General features: G+C 41.7%; 1 protein-coding gene across 1 annotated transcript in view; it reads left to right on the forward strand.

The window, feature by feature from the left end:
• Nucleotides 1-12554, forward strand: part of ANKH (ANKH inorganic pyrophosphate transport regulator) — a 150523-nt gene that overhangs the window by 117387 nt on the left and 20582 nt on the right. The window lies entirely within an intron of this gene.

A 12554-nucleotide genomic window follows, 5' to 3' on the forward strand; every position in this document is an offset into this window, starting at 1 on the left:
CACGTGTGAAGCTGCAAACACCAAAATCAGATTACCAGAATCTCATCAACATACTTGTATCATTACTCGCTTTGGCTATGAAGGTTAAGGCAGTTTCATCTTCTAAAATAGCCCGTGTGGAAGAAGCAGTGGGGCAGAGGAGTTCTGCTTCTTGATTTACTCAAAACAAATAAGAGAAGAGTAGCACAAAGTGGGTAACTTACATGCCTTATATAGTGCAACAAAAAGGTTTTGTTTTATTTCTTGATGTTTTATTGGCACCGCTATAGCACTCACCAATTTTTGTTTTAAAACAAGTCTGCAGGGATAGGGAAAGGACAAGGGTTCTGCATTTCAGAGAACAATAATTAGATGCTCATTCACCCAAGCTGGAGTGTGAAACAGCTGATCCCTGCACCCATAGTTTAGTTTGAATAAGACTGAGGACCAAATTCTGGAATCTCTGGTAGCTGTGTCTATGAGATGATGTGAGCTCACCATGGCAAGGTAACCCAGTTACCCTAATTGATAGACTTAGTTACTCTATCTTCGATGTACAAAAAAAGATGATGATGAGCTCCCCTGGTTCAACATTTACTCCTTAAGCCCTGCATATTGGAAAAGATTTTTGTGGGGTATGAAGGCTCAGTGTATTTCATTGTTTGACTTTTCCCTTATTGATCTGCATTTCCATTCAAGTTCTGCTTTAAGCTTTCTGCTGCTACCCATTGTCTTACTTAACAGTGGGCACTTTTTAAAAACGCAACAACTTTCAATTTTTACAATATCACAGGATTTTTTATCTGATTTGTGGATTCAAGTGATTTGTGCCCAAAATAATCAAGTTGTTTCATTGTCAGAATCCTACTACTGAAGGTTGCTGGTTGTTGTGCACACTAATAACTGCACAACTGCATCTGCAAAACTACAAATAAAGACTGTTTCTCAAAATGTAGCACTAAGGTGCATGGACAGTGATAAAATAGTAATAAAAATGTTAGCAGTCAGCCGTCTATCTGCATATTTGTCTGTGCTAGCATGAGTTTGTGGTTTGTGAATGTAGCAGAATGCTGAATCACTCAAGATATGCTGATAGCACTCTTTGGAGTCAGCAGCTGTTGCCTGGATGACCCCTGTTTGTTACTGCTCACTGTTGAATTTAAAGTGGAAAAATAATCACATGAGAGAGAGGATTTGAGTTTCAGGGTTTTGGTTTGTGTTACATCATGCCTTTCCATGGAGCAAATACTGATAGTAACATCACAGGCCTGTAACTTCTCCCCCACCCCTTCTCCTTCCCCTTCCCAAACCCAAGCTAACTCAACTAGAAATGCCTCCAAATCTTGTCTTGGGATTGGGCTTTGGCAGCTGAGCCTGTTCCAGACAAAGCTTTGCTTTCTCTTAGCTTGTCTTCTGTAGAATGGGAACTATTTTCTGAACCCACATCATCCCAGAAATGGCCAACCTACCAATGCATACAATGTATCTTTTGTAAGACCATTCTTTCTTCACCAAGGGTCTGTTTAGAAGCAGTTCTAACAAGCAGTTGTGGAGAAGTGTTACATTTCTATGATTTTTTCCTTCATCATATTTTGAGGACAATTCTCTTTCCTCATTTTGAAGAGGAAAATGGACCCCCAGCCAAGAGAGTAGCACAGCCTTCGACATAGACTTCAGTGTCAAAGCAAGTGGTGAAGAGGATGGTCATGGTAGATACAACTACTATTTTGGCATATGATGAAGGAAGTGTTTATACTAATGCTCAGCATACTCTTGAGCTTGTGCTAGTGACAACCATGCATGGACACAGTGGTTGCTAGGAGGTTTGAAATACATGCACACTCCCTGATAAGCACAGAAAGCCACGTTGTGCAATGTCCACGCTAGCTAAACAGTGTTACAGAGAACCTATAGGGTTTTCAGATAAAATCTTTGCCTACATGGAAAGGGTTCTGCTACAACTGTTTTTGGATGTTGCTGATGCTGGCTTGGCTTCAGCTGTGATGCAGGGAGTGCCTAAAACTGTATATCCGCACTATACTCAGGTTTTACTGGCACCTTAGGTACCCTTCCCGTTCTTTGGAGGAGTCAGCTCCTTTTGGACTCCCCTTTCAAAATGTCTGGGGATTCCAATTTGGAGTTAATTAACAGTGGATGCTTCTATTTGTTCTGACTAAGAGATCTTGGGCCAGTTGTTGTCTTTTGCCATCACCAGTTTCTAGTCTCCACCCTCTTGGCTGAAGCACATGTGACTTAATATTGGAAATAGTTTTCCATAGAGCCAAGTCTTCCCTAGAGGCAGTGCTTCCAGCACACTAACCTTTACTAATGGCTATTGTCTGTGAAGTCGATAAGGTATTCTTTGCCTCATTTCACAGACGGGAAAACTGAGACTGAGAAGTGAAATGACTCACTGAGTCAGTGGCCGGACTGAAATCAGAGCTAGGCAGTTCTCCCAGATCTGTGCCCAGGCCACACTTCCGTCTCTCACAATTTAGGTCCAATGCTGTTTGGAGTATAACTTAGAGACTCTAACAACTTGTTAGTGATGACAGGCTTTTGGCTTTGCTTGACTGGCCACAAGTTGGCTGCTTCCTGGACCTCTGGTGTTGTCTCCTTTATTGCTCAGGGCTTTCTCTAGATCTTCTTGCTCTAACTTCTCCCAAGTCCAAGGTGACTGTCTTTCCTGCAACATAGGCCCAGCAGAGAGCTGGGCTCTCCTGCAGCCTGCCAGAGCGCTCTGACTCACTGGAGTCACTTTTCAGGAAGCCTTTCCTCCTCCCAGATTGTGGCACTTGTATTTCAACACTCATGGCTTCATATAAACTGATTATTTTCTTAACCCTCTTGGGCATTTTTCAGCTTACAAAGGTTCTGATAAATCCTGAGCTTCTTGCATTACCAGCACCACCCTGCACAGAGAGAGTTTTAATCTTCTGATTAGGCTTTTCTTTTATAGCTTTCCAGACTATTTTTACATGCTTGAACCTATCTCCTTCTACTCAATTGGCACCATTTTTTCATAAGCTCATAGTAGGAAACCCATCTGTCTAGAAGTACCCGGAACAGTCAATTTCGATGGCTTTTCTTGACTATTTTTATTTGTGCAGCATTACCTAGGATCATTCACCAATAAACCCAACCAAAAAGTAGAATCATTAGTAGAGTGCATTTCCTACTTAGTCCCTCTTGTCTGCCATACTATTTGCTGGGAAAGTCTGTCGATCCAGGGCTAAACTATGGAAAGCCAGCTTACAGGCCTGATTCAATTCAGGGGCTTGATCCTGCAAACATGTGCATATAGGACTTTAGTGGGACTTAAATACTATGTAAATGAAGAAAGTTATGTTCAGTATATTTATATTTATTTAAGTAGTTGTAGGATTGAACTCCAAATTTGCATCTGCTGCAGCCAATTCAAACAGCTACAGTAGCTGTTCCTTTATCTGAGGAAGAGCTGTTTCCATCACCATTAGTAACTGCTCTGTTCTCCTGGATCAGCCCTACTGCCATATATTGAGTCTAATGGGATCACTGTCCATGGGGGCTCAGCATGTTAGCAGGTTTCCTTAGTGTCCAAACATAGAGGAGGAGGGGATCTAGTTCTTCCCAGGCTGGCTGAACACAGATCAGTCAAGGAGGGTATTTGACCATGCCACCTGAATGGGTCTTTCTCTGGTTGATTTGGAAAGGAACCCATCAGACAGGGAGATGGAGAGGGACCTTTTGCAAAAGTGATAACCCGGTAAGAAAAGAGGTTCCAAACAGAATGCCCTGGGGGATCCCCCGCTCCAGTGATGTCCAGTGGTGGTGGTAGTAGGGAAATGGGAGGAGCCTTTCCCTCGCTAGATCAGTATAGTAAGCCAGTCCTTTGGTCATGTCAACACTGTTTGACTCCCTGAAGCAGAGCATCTTGCTGAAGATTTGGTGCATGGATTTGTTAAAGCTACTTGTGTAGTGAAACTGCAATTAATAATATTGTTTGGTGGAAGATGTCTGGGCATTTACACAAGTTTCACTAGAAGGTTTCCTTTGACAAGCAATTTCATTTAAAGGCTGTGGAGAACAAAAACAGATAAGAAACAGCTGTTGGATTTACCATAAATAAGAGAGCTTGTCTGATTAATCAGATTAATGAGACCTCTGATTTAAGAGCCAGCTGCAGCTCCCTCCCAACAGTCCTATTTTTAGAGCTTGTGTGTATGAGAGGCCATTGAAATTCAGATATTTAAATATCATGGGGATGTGGGAGCAGGAAGGGAAACAATTAGATGAAAGATTTTTTTTTTAGTGCAGCTAAGCCATTGAGAGGCATTCTGATGTTGGATAACAAGGAGTCTTAACAAAGAGGAGTCCTTGTGGCACCTTAGAGACTAACAAATGTATTTGGGCATAAGCTTTTGTGGGCTAAAACCCACTTCATCAGATGCATGGAGTGGAAAATACAGTAGAAAGGTGTATGAAAAGATGGGAGTTGCCTTACCAAGTGTGGGGTCAGCACTAACGAGCCAGTTCAGGTAAGGTGTAATTGGGCTTTTCTCAACAGTTGACAAGAAGGAGACTCCTTGTTGTTTTTGCTGATACACTAACACAACTGCCACTCTGAAAGGAGTTTTAAATAATTCAAGCTCCATTTTGAGAATGTGCTTATGTCACGTTTTTCCTTTTTTTTTTTTTTTTTTTTGCTATAGTCATAAGGCACTTTGGGCACAGATGTTTTAAGCGGTTCTTGCACAGAGTATGGCTGTTGTTCCTCAGATGACTTCTGTTGATGGCATTGGGTACTCCTTGGGCTGCAGCTCCCCATGTCTTTCAGTCCTGAGTCTCTTGAGCAGAGACTGCCGATTTTGAGGGGAGTGTAGGGCACCACGCTCATTTTCCACTTATAACCTAAGCACAATTTGGACTCCCAAGGGTGAGGCCTGGTGTATTCGTTCCGCAGAGCCCTTATTTTAGGAAAGATCTGTTTCAGCATCAGGTATTTGCAATACAGGAGTTATAACCAAGCATTTTTCAAAGTACTAAAATGTTGAATTTCTTCTTTGTAAAGCTTCCCCCTCCTCCCTTTTAGGGTAGCACATAAGAACTCTATCCCTCATCCTTATTCTGTGCTTGGAAAGCTTGGCACTGCCCTTGTAATGAGCCAGCTATTAAAATGGCATGAGTAGGCTGATATTATACGAGAGCTTTTCTCAGAACAGCAGCGGCTTCTCTCGGATCAGGTTTCTCAGAGGTAGCCCGAGATGCAGTAATAGGGCCAAATCCCTTGTTCTGCTTTTTTGCATCATATCCCCATTTCCTAAGGGAGCTCTTTCCTAACTAACATAGGCTTTTATTGTGGTGTTGATACAAAGAAAGGAACAGAACCTGCAGCCTAAGTTACTAAATATGATCTGTTGGCATCTGAGGTCCGTGACTAACAGCGTTTAGTCATCTGCATCTTAGCCCTCAGGCTTTCCAATTTGGTGGTGTTTTCTTTTGGTGCATCGCTATTTGAATTAAATGGCCAGAGGGTTTGTTTTAGAAGGCAGAAGCTAATTGACTGCATCTGTTGTTGCCCTTCACGTAACATCTTCGGGCCCCCAACTCTGCCCCCAGGTACATATGTTCCAGGGTGTGCAAGTCAGTGAGTTTGCATGCTGTAACTGGCAGCAGAACTGGACCATCTGTGCTTATGTTAGAAGAAGTGGGGGATAGCGAAAAAGTCCACAATTGGGCCGGTCTGGTGGCAGCACAACCTGCCACTACGTTCAAGATCCAGGTTGAAAGGTGAGCTTTTTCCCTTCCTCAGCAGGGATCTGGGATCACTGTCATTCAAGAGACTGCCTCAGGCCTGGAGCCAAGTCCAGCCTTACTTAGCTGGAGAATAGTTGCTGCTACCAGAGCACAGAGGACGGTGATGAGGGAGTAATAAAAGGAACCTCAAACCCCAAACTGTCTTTTATTAAAACTATTCCTGTTTTTTTACTAGGTGGGCTGCAAACAGTGTAAACAGCAGCAGTTACTGAATAGTTTGATTTAGTTCAGATACTCCTGCAAACATAGTAACGTCAGCTCAGATGGACTGGATACATTTAAAGATACGTTTCCAAACTGTGAAGTGGGATGCTTGATTCCCATTAAAGCAGATTTGAGCAATTTGCACAACCTGAACACTAACCCTTAAGAAGAGATCCTGATTTCAGGTGCTCAGTCGCACCATGTGTCACCACAGTTCACTTCCACTTACAGTGTTAGGAGCTTATTTTACAACACTTCAGGGTTGCACAGTGTGCACCTCGCTGGCTCCCACTGAGAGAGAACGGATGCCAGGAGCACTATGCAGTCCTCATGGCTTTAAACTGTTTTGTTAGAAACAGCTTAAGCTGCAGAAAAGACCAGCGTTGTCATAGAAGTTAATTCAGTCTTGCTTTGCATTTTCCTCCTCTCCAATGGGCACATTCCATGGCTGTGGACTCCAGGAAAAATAGGGGTTCTCTTGATAAGTGAGCTGGGTGTGTAAGAGGACAATTTAGCGGCAAGCAGTCTCTATATTATAATTAATTGGTAGTTCTTGTATAAGAAACCAAACTCTCATGTGTTCAGGATTGAGCCTTGATTTTCATTCATTTCTGTACCTTGGCAAGATTTAAGGGCTGAGTAGACAAGATGGGCAATTCAAGCTGTGCACTAAATTATGAGTATGTTTCACTTGGAGCTATTTCAGGTTTGCTCTTACATGCCATAGACATATCTGTAAAAATCTTAAATCAGTTTTACTTTGTGGTAAAACTGCCCCTAACTTTAAGATGAACTAAAAGGTTAACATGTGTGACAAATAGAATCAGCCACCATTTTACAGTCCAGCTTGTTCATTGTATCTGCTGAAGATATTGCTATCTGGCACAAACGCTTATAATGAAAGTTCTAAAAGGGCTCTGGAAAAGTTTTTTTTTGTTTTTGTTTTTTTTTAATTATTATTGTTGGTTATAGTAACTTTGTGGGGGAGGGATAGCTCAGTGGTTTGAGCATTGGCCTGCCAAACCCAGGGTTGAGTTCAATCCTTGACGGGGCCATTTAGGGATCTGGGGCAAAAATCTGTCTGGGGATTGCTCCTGCTCTGAGCAGGGGGTGGGACTAGATGACCTCCTGAGGTCCCTTCCAACCCTGATATTCTGTGATTCTAAGCATATGAGAAAAGAGTGCCCCCTAACAACATTTCCAGCTAACTACCCCTCTCTACATTAATAAGTAGATGCAGTCAATTAACTCCACATTAATAAGTTTTTTTTTGTCAATGAATTTCCTTGTTTTATTTATTGTTTCTGTAGGGGTTAGCATTTAGGAGTGAGGCAGCATTGGTTATCACATAGGTATGCAGTTTCACTGCTACTGTGGCTAGTTAAAGGGGAAGGAGGCTATTGGATTCCTAAGTGGTCCTCCCCACTCCTATATACTTTGGAGAGTGGAATTGTAGCAGGGCAGGACAAATGTATGTAAAGCAGTGGTAACATACTCTCTGGCTAGTAACTTCTGTCTGGACAGTATCAGTATGACCTTTTTGCAGACTTTGCTATTTACAGGTGACAGTCAGTTAGTTCTAATATTAAAGCCTTGTCTTTACTACCTCAAAAAAAAAAAGTGTTAAATCCTTAAAGTTAAATGCTAGTGAAGGTAAGGCAGTTTGTAATTTTCACTATGATTTTACCTTGATTCATCTAACTTGAGTTACGAACACACTTTTTTTTTTGGTAGTGAAGACAAGGTTTTACCAGATACTCAAGGATTGTCTATAAGGCCATGTAATTCAGACTACGAGGGTGATTAATTGCAGCATTCACTAATGCACTGCACTGGAACTGCCCTTGTGGATGCTGCTAACACAAAGTAAAAGGTACCTAAGTTAGTCCTGTTTGGAGAGGACTAAGTTAATATGAACCAGGGTACCTTTTCATAGACTGAATTACTGAAGAAAAGTCTTCAGTCTCACGGAATGAGAGGAACTGTGGCTTTTGTACTCTGTAGTGCCTTTCTGTAGAGCGCACACAAGTACTTTGAAGACCTTTATTTACCTTCATAGCACCTAGTAAGCCAGGCAAATATTGTCTGAGTTGTGCACATGTGTCTCAGTTTATCCCGAGAATGTAAATGATTGGCTCTGGGTCACACAAGTTACTGGCAGATATGGGCTTCTCTCACTCCCGTGACTGAAAATAGAAGACATTTATTACAGAAATAAATACTTTTTTTTTTTTTACTTCAATGGTGCCTTTGAGCTAGGAATTGCAAAGTGCATTACAGACATTAACTGTTTAATTCATCCATTAACTCCTTAAGTAGTAAGGGATATCAGTAGGGAGGACTTTACCAGCTATTGAAATGCAGCCACCGGCAAAGGGAACTCAATAGCCATTGTGCACATCTTCAGGTATTATAGATCAGATTCTGCTTTTGTTTATACTGGTATAAATCCAAGACTAGAATTGGGCCACATCCATACTAAAAGTATATAGGGTGTCATTTCAAAGTATGTTTCCTTTGAAATATTGCCATGTAGATCCAATAGCTATAACTGGATGACAGCTTTACAGCCCAACATCTTGCTACGGTAGGTGAGGCTCTGCTTCATGTCAACTCAAGCACCCACTTAAATAGCATTACTTCATCAGTTGTTCAGCTTATCCTGGGTTTCCACACACTGCATGCAGTATTTCTGTTCCTGTGTTCTCTTTGCTCAGTCCAAAGCTTTCACTTGCTTACTCACTCCAGAGACATTTAATTTACAGCTGATCTGAGCAAATCCTGCTGTCAAGTGACCAATCCTGTAACGTTCATCTACCTATTATTGGGGCACTGAAGGCTGTTCAATTCCCATGTACCCATCTTTTGTCCAATTTGTGGTCAGGAATTTAGGAAAAATACCATAGCATCATTCATGCCAGCCTACCCGTTAGCCTACTTGCTCAGATTTCTATGAATAAGATAGTCAGTGGAGCTATAGGTTCGTAGCGGATATTTCCAGATATTTAGACAAACGTATATCTTCCATCAAATCTATCAAGAGTAGGGGGAGTTCTTTAAAACTCTGTAGTAAGATATTTTGCTGTCTTGCTATGCATGTTTTACCCCCTACCCCCTTAACATTAATTAAGATTATAGTTATTGTGTAGTGAAGAACCCTGAGGCACCCTTGAATTCATTCACAAAATACTTATCATATGTAAGACAGCAAGAGAGGTCCCATAGAGTGGAAGATCATAAGAGCAATCTGAGAGAGCGGCTAGTTTCTCTCTGGCGGCTCTGAAGCTGGTCTCCTGCACGGCTGTCTCTAGTGTCAGCCCCATCATTTAAATTAGTTGCAACAGGGCACCATGTTTTGTTGTTTCTCAGTTGAATGGTGCCTAAGAACAGATTCACACAGAGACTGCAGTTTAGCATTAGTGTGCATTTATATATTGAGTATCAGAGGGGTAGCCGTGTTAGTCAGGATCTGTAAAAAGCAACAGAGAGTCCTGTGGCACCTTATAGACTAACAGATGTATTGGAGCATAAGCTTTCGTGGGTGAATACCCACTTTGTCAGACGAAGTGGGTATTCATCCACGAAAGCTTATGCTCCAATACATCTGTTAGTCTATAAGGTGCCACAGGAGACTCTGTTGCTTTTTATATATTGAATAAAACATCTAACTAACTGTTCAAAGCACTGTGCAGCTTATAAGATATATGCCTGTGGAAACCATACATCAAGGTGTCATATTTCAAGCCTGAGGGACAGCAGATTCCAGTCAGAACCTGACAGCAGACCAAATTATGCCTTTAGCTACCCCTGAGCAACTCTGCTGAAGCCACTGGGGAAGCACAGGGGTAACTAAGGCTAGAATTTGACCCATAGTTAGAATAATTGTTCTTTGATTAAAAAATACCATATAATCATTTTCCCCCTAAAGAGAATAAGCACAGCTCCCACCATCCTGTGTCCTGAAGTCAGCAGTAGCATATATCAGCTGTCAAAGAAATCCAAGAATAGTAATAACAATAGCTCCTACTTCAACACATTCCAGAGAGGGGAGTGAATTGGTTGCTGGGCATATAGCTGATCATCTTGTGGACATACTGATCCAGACTCAAGGTAGAGAGTGACTTGCAGGTCCTGACAGGCCCAACAGAGTCATAGGAACAAGAGCTCCAAAGGGAGTCCTGGCCCTCAGCCTATTTCACTTCCCCACTGGCTGGGACAAGCTTCTGCCTTCTCCCTAGCAGTTCCAATGCACCTGGGTACCACCAAGGGGAGAACGGAGAGAGCTAGAGTTTTCCTTCCCTTAATACTAGCATCACATCTTTCTATGGAGTCCAGAAGTGGTCACTTAATCACTGCAGCCATGCTATGTTTGAGAGAGAGGGACCGGCACCTCAGTTGAAGCAAGAACAAGCCTAAGGTTAAATTGGTAGAGAGGTTTTAAAAAATCAAGGACAGCATTTTCAGAAGTGGCTGGTGAGTTGATGCCTCAATTTCTTGGCACCCTACTTAGAGACTCAATTTACATTGAGTGCTGAACACCCACACTCTAAAACTACACCGTTTTAAAGGTGACTCAAGTTGGCCACCCAAAAATCATTAGTCACTTTCAGGTGAAGATTTGTACTCCTGTGGGCAGCAGAGGGGAAATTAAATGTAGTAGATACTCAAGGAATAGCGAAGAGCAGGGGGAGGGTTACACAAAAGTTCTTTGAGCCACAGTGACAAATTCCTAAGCAAAGCAACTAAAGACAAAGATAAACAAGTATTAAGATAGATGTTCTTACAGCGATGATGGTGATGTTCTGGAATACTGTGTGAAGAGCAGTGATTATGTTAGTTGGCTTAATGGGGAGAGCCTCCTTACAAATCACGGGGGGCCTAACTTTTTAATACCTCAACATTTTCATGGCATGTGGTTTGCTGGGAATGTGTGGAATGATTTCACTAACCACACGCATCTAGGAGACAGGTCATCAAGTGTGACGTCTAATAGATCTTTGCATAGAATCAGACTATAAAGATGGCAAGCAGCATTTAGTTTCTGTAATTCATATATCAGATGGCATGACTCACTGGGTGCAGAACATTAAGCACATATGGTTTGGTATTTCAACATCACCTGCTGGCATTCCAGGTACTTTGTATTCTTTGTACAAGAAGGTCTGGAATGCATCATACAGTCTGATTTAACGTTCATTAAAGTAGGATAAATAGTTTTTATAGTATTGTTAACCTAACAGGAAACATTACAGCATACTTTGTGCAGGAATATTGCGTCATAATAGTTAGATTATCCATTTCTATGTTTCTGCTAATCCTTAATATTCTCAGCTGATGTACAGAATGGATAAATCTTGAAAAATCAAATTCTAAATACAGAAGCAGAGAGGTAAAGAGATTTTTTTTTAAATGGCAACAGTGTCGCTGACATTCTCAGATGTTTGCTTAATAAAAGTGACCTGGGAGATGAGCCAGATTTGCAACATTATGGTTCCAGCCTGTTATTTTCAACGACCGAGCTAGTGCACTGATAAATTATTATTTGAAAGTAAACTCCTTTAAATGGATTACACTCATGCCATTAGAGCAAGCTTTTATATGATTTTATTTATTTTATTGTTTTAAGAAAAAAGCCTGGAGTTTGACTAAACGGAGAGTGATTTCTGGTGTATGTTTAGAAATGCGCACACAGTTGTTTTGATTATGAACTGGTCAGAGTATAGGAATAATTGAAATGCCCTTCTTCAGACGGTCACTGAACATAACGAGGTTTGGTTTTTTTTTAAATATCACTATCTAGCCCCATTATCACTTCTACATCTCCATTCTACCACAATACGATTCCTCTTCTTTATAATCTGTTTTCAGTGCTTCATCCAGTCTAGTTTTATTAGTTTCAAGCAATGTTTCTTCCTTAGCTAACCTTGGGATGCTCCTGTAGGTTTTACCTTTACAGAGTTAGCCGTGATATTCAGTATGTTTTCCTTTCTTCTTACTTGAAAAGAATTATACCTCCTTGTACCACCTTAAACAGTTTACCTCTCCCCAAGAAGTGCTGAAGATCTTCAAAATCAGAGTAGCCACATGTGTTTCAGTCAGGAGTAGGCAATACTTGCTTCCTGTGTCTACTTTATTGTCTGCTCCTAGCACCAAGTAGGTGTAGTCTGGCTGAGTTAGAAACTGGGTGACAAAAACAATGCAATACTGTTAACTCCTAAGGATCCAAATACTCTGTTTGGTCTCTGGTCTCTGTGCTGCTGCTATCCAGTTGGGCTGCATTGCCAAAATATTTTCCCACATGTTTAAAGAAGCGAAATGAAGGGAGGTGTGCATGGGATGAGCTGTGTTGCCAGTACTTAGTGACATCCAGTGAGAGACATAGAGCATCAAAAGGTCAAACTTCAACTGCATGCACCAGGGGTGGCCAAGCTGAGCCTGAGAAGGAGCCAGAATTTACCAATGTACATTGCCAAAGAGCCACAATAATACATCAGCAACCCCTCATCAGCTTTCCCACCCCCGACCCTACTCCCAGCACCTCCCACCCACTGGCAGCCCTGCTGATCAGCACCTCT

This window comes from Mauremys mutica, chromosome 2 (assembly GCF_020497125.1).
Source record: "Mauremys mutica isolate MM-2020 ecotype Southern chromosome 2, ASM2049712v1, whole genome shotgun sequence".
NCBI classification, from domain to species: Eukaryota; Metazoa; Chordata; order Testudines; family Geoemydidae; genus Mauremys; species Mauremys mutica.